We start from the raw sequence: 6,864 nt of genomic DNA, 5'->3' as shown, positions 1-6,864 counted from the left end.
ATTGTCAAAAATCCCAACTTTGTATTTTTAACCTTATTGACCAATTTTCCGACCATTTTCTGAGCGCTTCTGCCTCCTGTTATTTTTTCTTAACCTCCTTTGGCTATATATATATTATATATATATATATATATATATATATATATTTTGTGGGGGACCCAAAAATGGGTTACAACAAAGAGAATTAAGTCATCATTAAGTACTGGCCATAATGTTGAAGGGCGAGTTTTGGGTCATCAGCAAGCTTGAAATCAAGATCGAAACCACAAGATATGAGAGAATTGAAAAAGATTGAGTGGGAAGATTTCAGTGACAAGTCGTTGAGGAGGACTAAAAGGCGACGATCTGTTGGAGAATATGTGGAGAAAGAGAGGGAGAGAATGGGAAGGAGTGTAACAGATAGAATTGTTAAGATTAAGAAACTGTTTCTTCCCATTTTTGCAGTCTTGGCTGCCTAAGTGAGAGAGTGCGAGGGAGAGGGAGAGAGGCAGAAGGCTTGCCAAAAATTAACAAGGTTTACTAAAAAGCTAAAGCTAAAAACGACGTCGTTGAACATATATATATATATATATATATATATATATAAAACAGCAGTCGGGTCTCACCTGGGTTTACCCGGGTCAACCGGGTTTCGGGTCGACCCACCGGGTCGACCGGGTTTTGCCGGGCCAATTCCCTAACGGGTCTTTTTATCAACCCGGCCCAGTTCCAGCCCCGGGTCAGCCGAGTCCCGGGCCGGGTTTTAAAACACTGCTTTTTAGTATATGGAATGGAGGTAGTGGTACCATTGGAAGTAGAAATTCCCTCTTTAAGGGTCCTCATGGAATCTGGACTCGAGGAGACTAAGTGGGTCAGGATATGATACGAGCAGCTAAATATGATCAACGAGAGAAGGTTAGCAGCAATTTGTCACCACCAGTTGTATCAAAGAAGGATGGCCAAGGCATATGACCGAAAAGTTCGGCCAAGAGAGTTCAAAGAAGGAGATTTAGTATTGAGGAAAATTATGTCACTACCTAGAGAAGATCGCAGTAAATGGGCGCCCAATTATGAAGGACCATATATAGTGAAGAAGGCATTTTCAAGAGGGGCATTGATGCTAACAAGAATGGATAGGGAAGACGTAGTTAGGCTTGTGAACTCAGATTCTGTAAAGAAATATTATCCATGATGTATAAGTCTTTATCAAATCAATAATTAAGATTGGGCCAATGATTTCTCTTTGCATATTTTTTGTAAAAGGTGCCTGCCAAAAAAAAAAAAAACCAAAGAACCCAAAAATATACCCTTACAACCTCGTATGATCTCATAGACCTAATTGATCTCTTTTGCCAAAATCCATTTCCCTATTGGAGTTTTGAAAAATTAATCTTGCATTTTGATTCTGAAAATAATTTGATGTTTATCCAAAAAACATATTTTTAACATTCTACTTGTATAATGACAAGTGAATCAAGCAACTCCATCATTGAGGTAACTAAATTATAAACAAAAAAGAGAGAGAGAAAAAAAGAAATGAATAAACACCCTTACCCCATGACTCTTGAATCATGTGTTTTTAAATGTATGAATAATGGTATGTAGTGAACTCGTTACTCATGACCCTTGAAATGCATCTTTCACGTTCTGAAATAAGTACATCCTTTGCGATCCCTTTTTGAGCCTGAATAATTTTTCTTTCATGAAAAAATCCTGACTAGGATCACACCCCACACTGGGGGGCAAGAGAAAATTTCAATAAGAAAAGAGAAAAAGTTGTTAGAAAGCCAAAAGGCATAAAGAGCTCAAGAAACTCAAATGCTAGGGGGCATGCTCAAATCACTAGAAAAAGTGACATCCAAGATAAAGTGAGTATGCCCTAGCAAAGCAATAAAGAAAAAAACAGCAAATCAAAGAAGAGCGGTAAAAAATAATATGAATGACATTAAGAGTCAAACTATTGATAGTGATCCTCGGTCTTTGAAATCCTGAAACACTCTTTAAGCCTTATGAATCCTTTTCTTTCATAGCAAAAAAAAAAACCACAGCCTACATTACGTGCCTGTAGAAGTCCTTTCTAATCAAGCAAACAAGCAACCTAGAACAATAAACAATGCTCTCCAAATGCAAAGAATACTTTTTTCATAAGATTCAGGACATCAAGAATAAACTACTCATTATTATTCATGCTGATAAAAATGAATGTTAAAAAAGAGACAAGTTGTTTTTCTCTAACAAAACCTCGAGTTTTTTCTCGAGCCCTTCACTTTGAAAACCTATAAAAACAAAAGGTCATCTAATGACATATTTTCACCAAAGACCTCATTGCCAAACACGAGCAAATAATCTCTTTTCCAAGAAAGAAAATAACCAAGGAGTTGCAAGATTTCAAAAGCAAATTGTTTTAGATTCACATCAAAATAATTTTTGTTTTCAAAATGCAAGATCAAGATTTCAAGATTCCTTATAGACCCATATTCCTTAACCAAACTGAAAAGGAAAGAAATGAGAGAATGGCCTCCTAAAACCATTATTTTTCTAAGTCGCTGACAGAGTACACTTAGGGGCAATACAAGAGGGCAACATTGTGTTTAGAAGGAAAAATTCTAGAAAATGAGATGGTAATTTCCTTCAACCAGACAAGGGGGCCTTTTGGTCTACAAAAGATAGTTTGATCATTTCAGCAAGTAACACTGATTGTTTCTAGTTGAAACGAGGAGTAATGAGTGGTCCCCTCAAATTATTAGACGAGTCAGAAAATCTTTAGCAAGCAAGTGGGTCACGATGGGCACCACAAAGGCTGAGTTGTGCAAACAAATCTGGAAATAGACTTATATGGGCCAACTCGAGTGGGCTAGAAGCCAAGCGATAAAGAGGACCCAAATCAGAGGTAGCAAGTCCTCATCAATCAAGCAACAAGAAGACTAAGAAGAAATGGGGGCCTATATTTCAAATCAGGTAAAGATGCATGCATATCATCTAAACTTTGAGACATTGGACATTGAGTTTTGCAAATTTCATTAGAGAAAATTCCAATGGAATTCATCAAGTGGAAGGCCAACTTGAAATGGCCAAGATTGAAATTGCTTTTGAAAATTTTTCTATTATGAGAATTTTTCATCCTGGGCAAGCCACCCATGAGGATTAGGCCATCTGAAAAATCTCTATGTTTTTCCACTCCTTTTAAATACACCTTCGAGCCTTTGATCATTATTTTTAGAGCGTTTTCAAGCCCTTATCTCCTTTCAAGTGCGCCCTCAAGCCCTTATCTCCTTTAAATGCGCCTTCGAGCCTTATCTCCTTCAAATGCGCTTTCGAGCCTTTGAGCATTATTTTAGAGCGCTTTCAAGCCCTTATCTCCTTTCAAGTGCGCCTTTGAGCCTTATCTCCTTTCAAGTGCGCCTTTGAGCCCTTGACCATCCAAGGTAGTGCGTTTCCTAACCCTACCTCTCTTTTGAGTGTGCCTTCGAGGCTCCACCTCTTTCGAGTGTGCCTTTGAGCCCTCGCTTCCCTTCGAGCGTGCCTTCGAGCCCTCGACCATCCTTTTGAGTGCGCTTTCGAGCCCTCATTTTCCTTTCTCTTTGTACTTGGGTAGGTCACCCATCACAATGAGACCCCTTCATTTTTACTTGGGTAGGTCACCCATTACAATGAGACCCTTTTCTTTGTATTTGTAAAAAAATTTCTCGTTTTATTCTTCCTATCGGGCAGGTCGCCTGGAACAATTAGACCACTTGCGAAACCCTTTTCCCGTTTCTTCTTCCTATCGGGCAGGTCACCTGGAACAATTAGACCACTCGCGAAACCCTTTTTGCATTCTTTTATCATCGGGCAGGTCGCCCAAAACAATTTGGTACATTTAAAAACCAAAAAAAAAACAAAAAAAGTGGGTCATCATCCAAATGACTTGTTTCTTGATTTCAACATCTCTATGTAAAAGTCATATGTCAATCTCTTGTTTTCAAAGTTTTCAAGACTAAAAAAAAAAAAAGAGCAAAGGTTCTTTCTGTATTTACCTTTCTTTATAAATTTACTACACAAAGCTAAAGGAAAATGAAATTTTCCAATATCTTTGCCTAGTAAATATTATAAAGAGGGGGCAACTGTCATAACCTAATTTTTGATCATTTTTATTTATTTTTTTTATTTTATTTATTGAAAAGGATAAAAAAATGATGATGAAAAAAATAATAATAATGATGATAGAAAAACAAGTAAAATAAAATAAATGAAGAATGAATTAAAATTTGGTTTAAGGGAAACATGATTGGAAGTTTAAAGATTTAATTAAATTTTTGTCTTGTTTAATTAATTAAATCGAGGGTTTAATTGGAGAATTGATAAGTTTTGAGACTTAATTAAGCTTGAAATTAATTTATTTCATCCAATCAAGGGTTTAATTGGAGAATTGATAAGTTTTGAGACTTAATTAAGCTTGGAAATAATTTAATTAATCCAATCAGGGGCTTAATTGGAGAATTGGTAAGTTTTAGACTTAATTGGACTTTGGATTTAATTAAATTAGTGAAATCAGGGACTTAATTGAAGAAATAGCAAAGTTTGGGGTTAATTGGGAGTCCAAATTGCAAAATTAAAATCCAAGGACTACATTGAAAAAGGCGCGCAAATGCAAGGGGCCAATTACAATTTAAACTAGGGGTTTAATTATAAAAGTTTCGAAACTTCACGGGTCAAAACGCAAATGACCATCTCATATGCCAAACAACGTCGTTTTTCATAGTAAAGACCAAGAGACGTTGCAGCAGTAAATCGTCCATTGGTTTCAGTTATGGGCGCTTTAATGGTGGTCGACCCTCAGCCTACCGCCCGTTACCACCCGCCGAACTCTAAATAAACGGAGGAACACCGAAAAAACAGAGGTTGGTTAGAGAGAGAGAGGGAGAGAGAGAAAAAAGAAACCTAAAACACAAAGACACCAGCTGAATTTTTGAGTGTTTTTTTTTAGAACCCCATACCGAAAACGAGCTTCCCCTCACCAGCACCGGCCTAAAACTACGAAAACAAAAACGAAAACAAACCGAGAGAGTGTTGGGAGAATTTGAAAAACAGAGCACGGGGATAATTTTTCAGACGAGGGCAGAGGAAACAGAGGGCAGAAAGGCAGAGGTTGAAGGAGGAATTCAAGCTTATTATTGACGGACGCCACCACCGATCGTCGCTCGACACGCTAACACTCCGGCGAAGCAACCTGTAACAAGGTAGGCTTCCTCTGTTTTCATCATTTTTTTTTCTTTTTAAAGTTTAGTGCATTAGGCACTGTGCCAAGGTAATTAATTACCTTGGCACAGCGCCATGCACGCATGAAGCTAGTTCATGCGTGCTGTGGCCCAGCCGGGTCACTGGTTTGGGCCAGTGACCCGGCTGGGTCGACTGGGCTTAGTCCAGCCCATGTGGGCTGCGCTGGGGCCCAGCCCCAAAAATAATAAAAAATGAAAAAATGAAAAAAAAGAGAAATAGAAAAATAGAAAAAATATGTGTATGCATGAATAAAAATAATATAAATTTACCGGTTTATTCACCAACGCCAGAGTCGGGAGTAAAATACTGGTTTAAGTTTATATTATTTTTATTCGTTATATTTTATTTTATTTAGCAAGAAAAAATATATGTGCATGTATGAAAAATAAATTTATTTATTTATTTACTGACGCCAGAGTCAGGAATAAAAAAAACACTGATTTAATTTTCTTTTCATTTACATAAGAAATAGAAAAATATGTGAATGCGTAATAAAATAAATTTATTTTATTTGTTTATTCACTAGCGTTAGAATCAGGAATAAAAAAATATTAATCTAAATTTATTTTATGGCTACGTAATAGTTATCAACGCCAGAGTTGGAATTATCCGTAGTCGAATATTCACTAGCGCCAGAGTCAGGAATATTGCAAGTAAACCATCAGAGCATAAATCAATAAATATTTAGCAATTTAAAACAAAATCAGCAATGCAGAAAATAGACATTCATAAGAAAAAAAAACGGAAACTAAAGATAAAAAAATAAAAAATATATTTTATTGATTTTAGATTTAAATTAAATAGTAAAACAATTTAAATAAAGAAAATGCCAAACGACTAAGTTTAGATGGGTGAGTGGGCGTAGTCTGAAAAAAGAAAAGGTTAGGTCCACCCGCTTGATCTTTTTTTTTTTTGGGTTTGATGAAGGTGTGGACGACACATCATCTACTTTAATAGACGACAAGTCGTCTTGAAACCCAGCTTTCAATCATTAGAGAGGTTGTCAGAAAATTAGGGCTAGTGATTTTTTTATCTAAAAATCATATTTTAAACCTATTTTCATCTAAAAACTCAAAATAAAACACCCTTATAAATTCAAAAAACCCAATCTCTCAACTTAAAACACCTCTAAATTAGTCCAAAAAACAAGAAAAAAAATATGTCAAAGCTCTTTTTTTTTTTACAAGATAAAGGGTAAAATAACCTTTAATGGAACTCTTCTTGTCAAATGAAACATGTTGATGCAAAAAACAATTAGTTTAATAGATAAAATTTTACAATCCATCAACTTTCACTCTCTTTCATAATCTTTAGGTAACTCGCTCTCTTTTCTCACACCTAAAAATTGAAAAATAAACAAAATAAAGTTTTGGACCAAAATAAAGAATTTTAAATATTAAAGGGATGAAAATAAAAATGAAACTAATTCTAAAGGCAATATTTTTGTTTTGAAAAAGGCATGATTTGAATAGAAAAAAACCCTCGGTTTTATACCTAATGTCAAATCTGGTCTCTTTATTTTCAATATTTTTCAAATATCAAAATTAAATTAGATTTTGCCAAGTTAAGTATCAAATAATTTATAAGATTCAAATTTGAAACAATGTAGCATGAAAGGATAAATTG

Source organism: Populus nigra, chromosome 17 (genome assembly GCF_951802175.1).
Source record: "Populus nigra chromosome 17, ddPopNigr1.1, whole genome shotgun sequence".
In the NCBI taxonomy this organism is placed as follows: domain Eukaryota; kingdom Viridiplantae; phylum Streptophyta; class Magnoliopsida; order Malpighiales; family Salicaceae; genus Populus; species Populus nigra.
Note: the sequence above shows the minus strand (reverse complement) of the source record.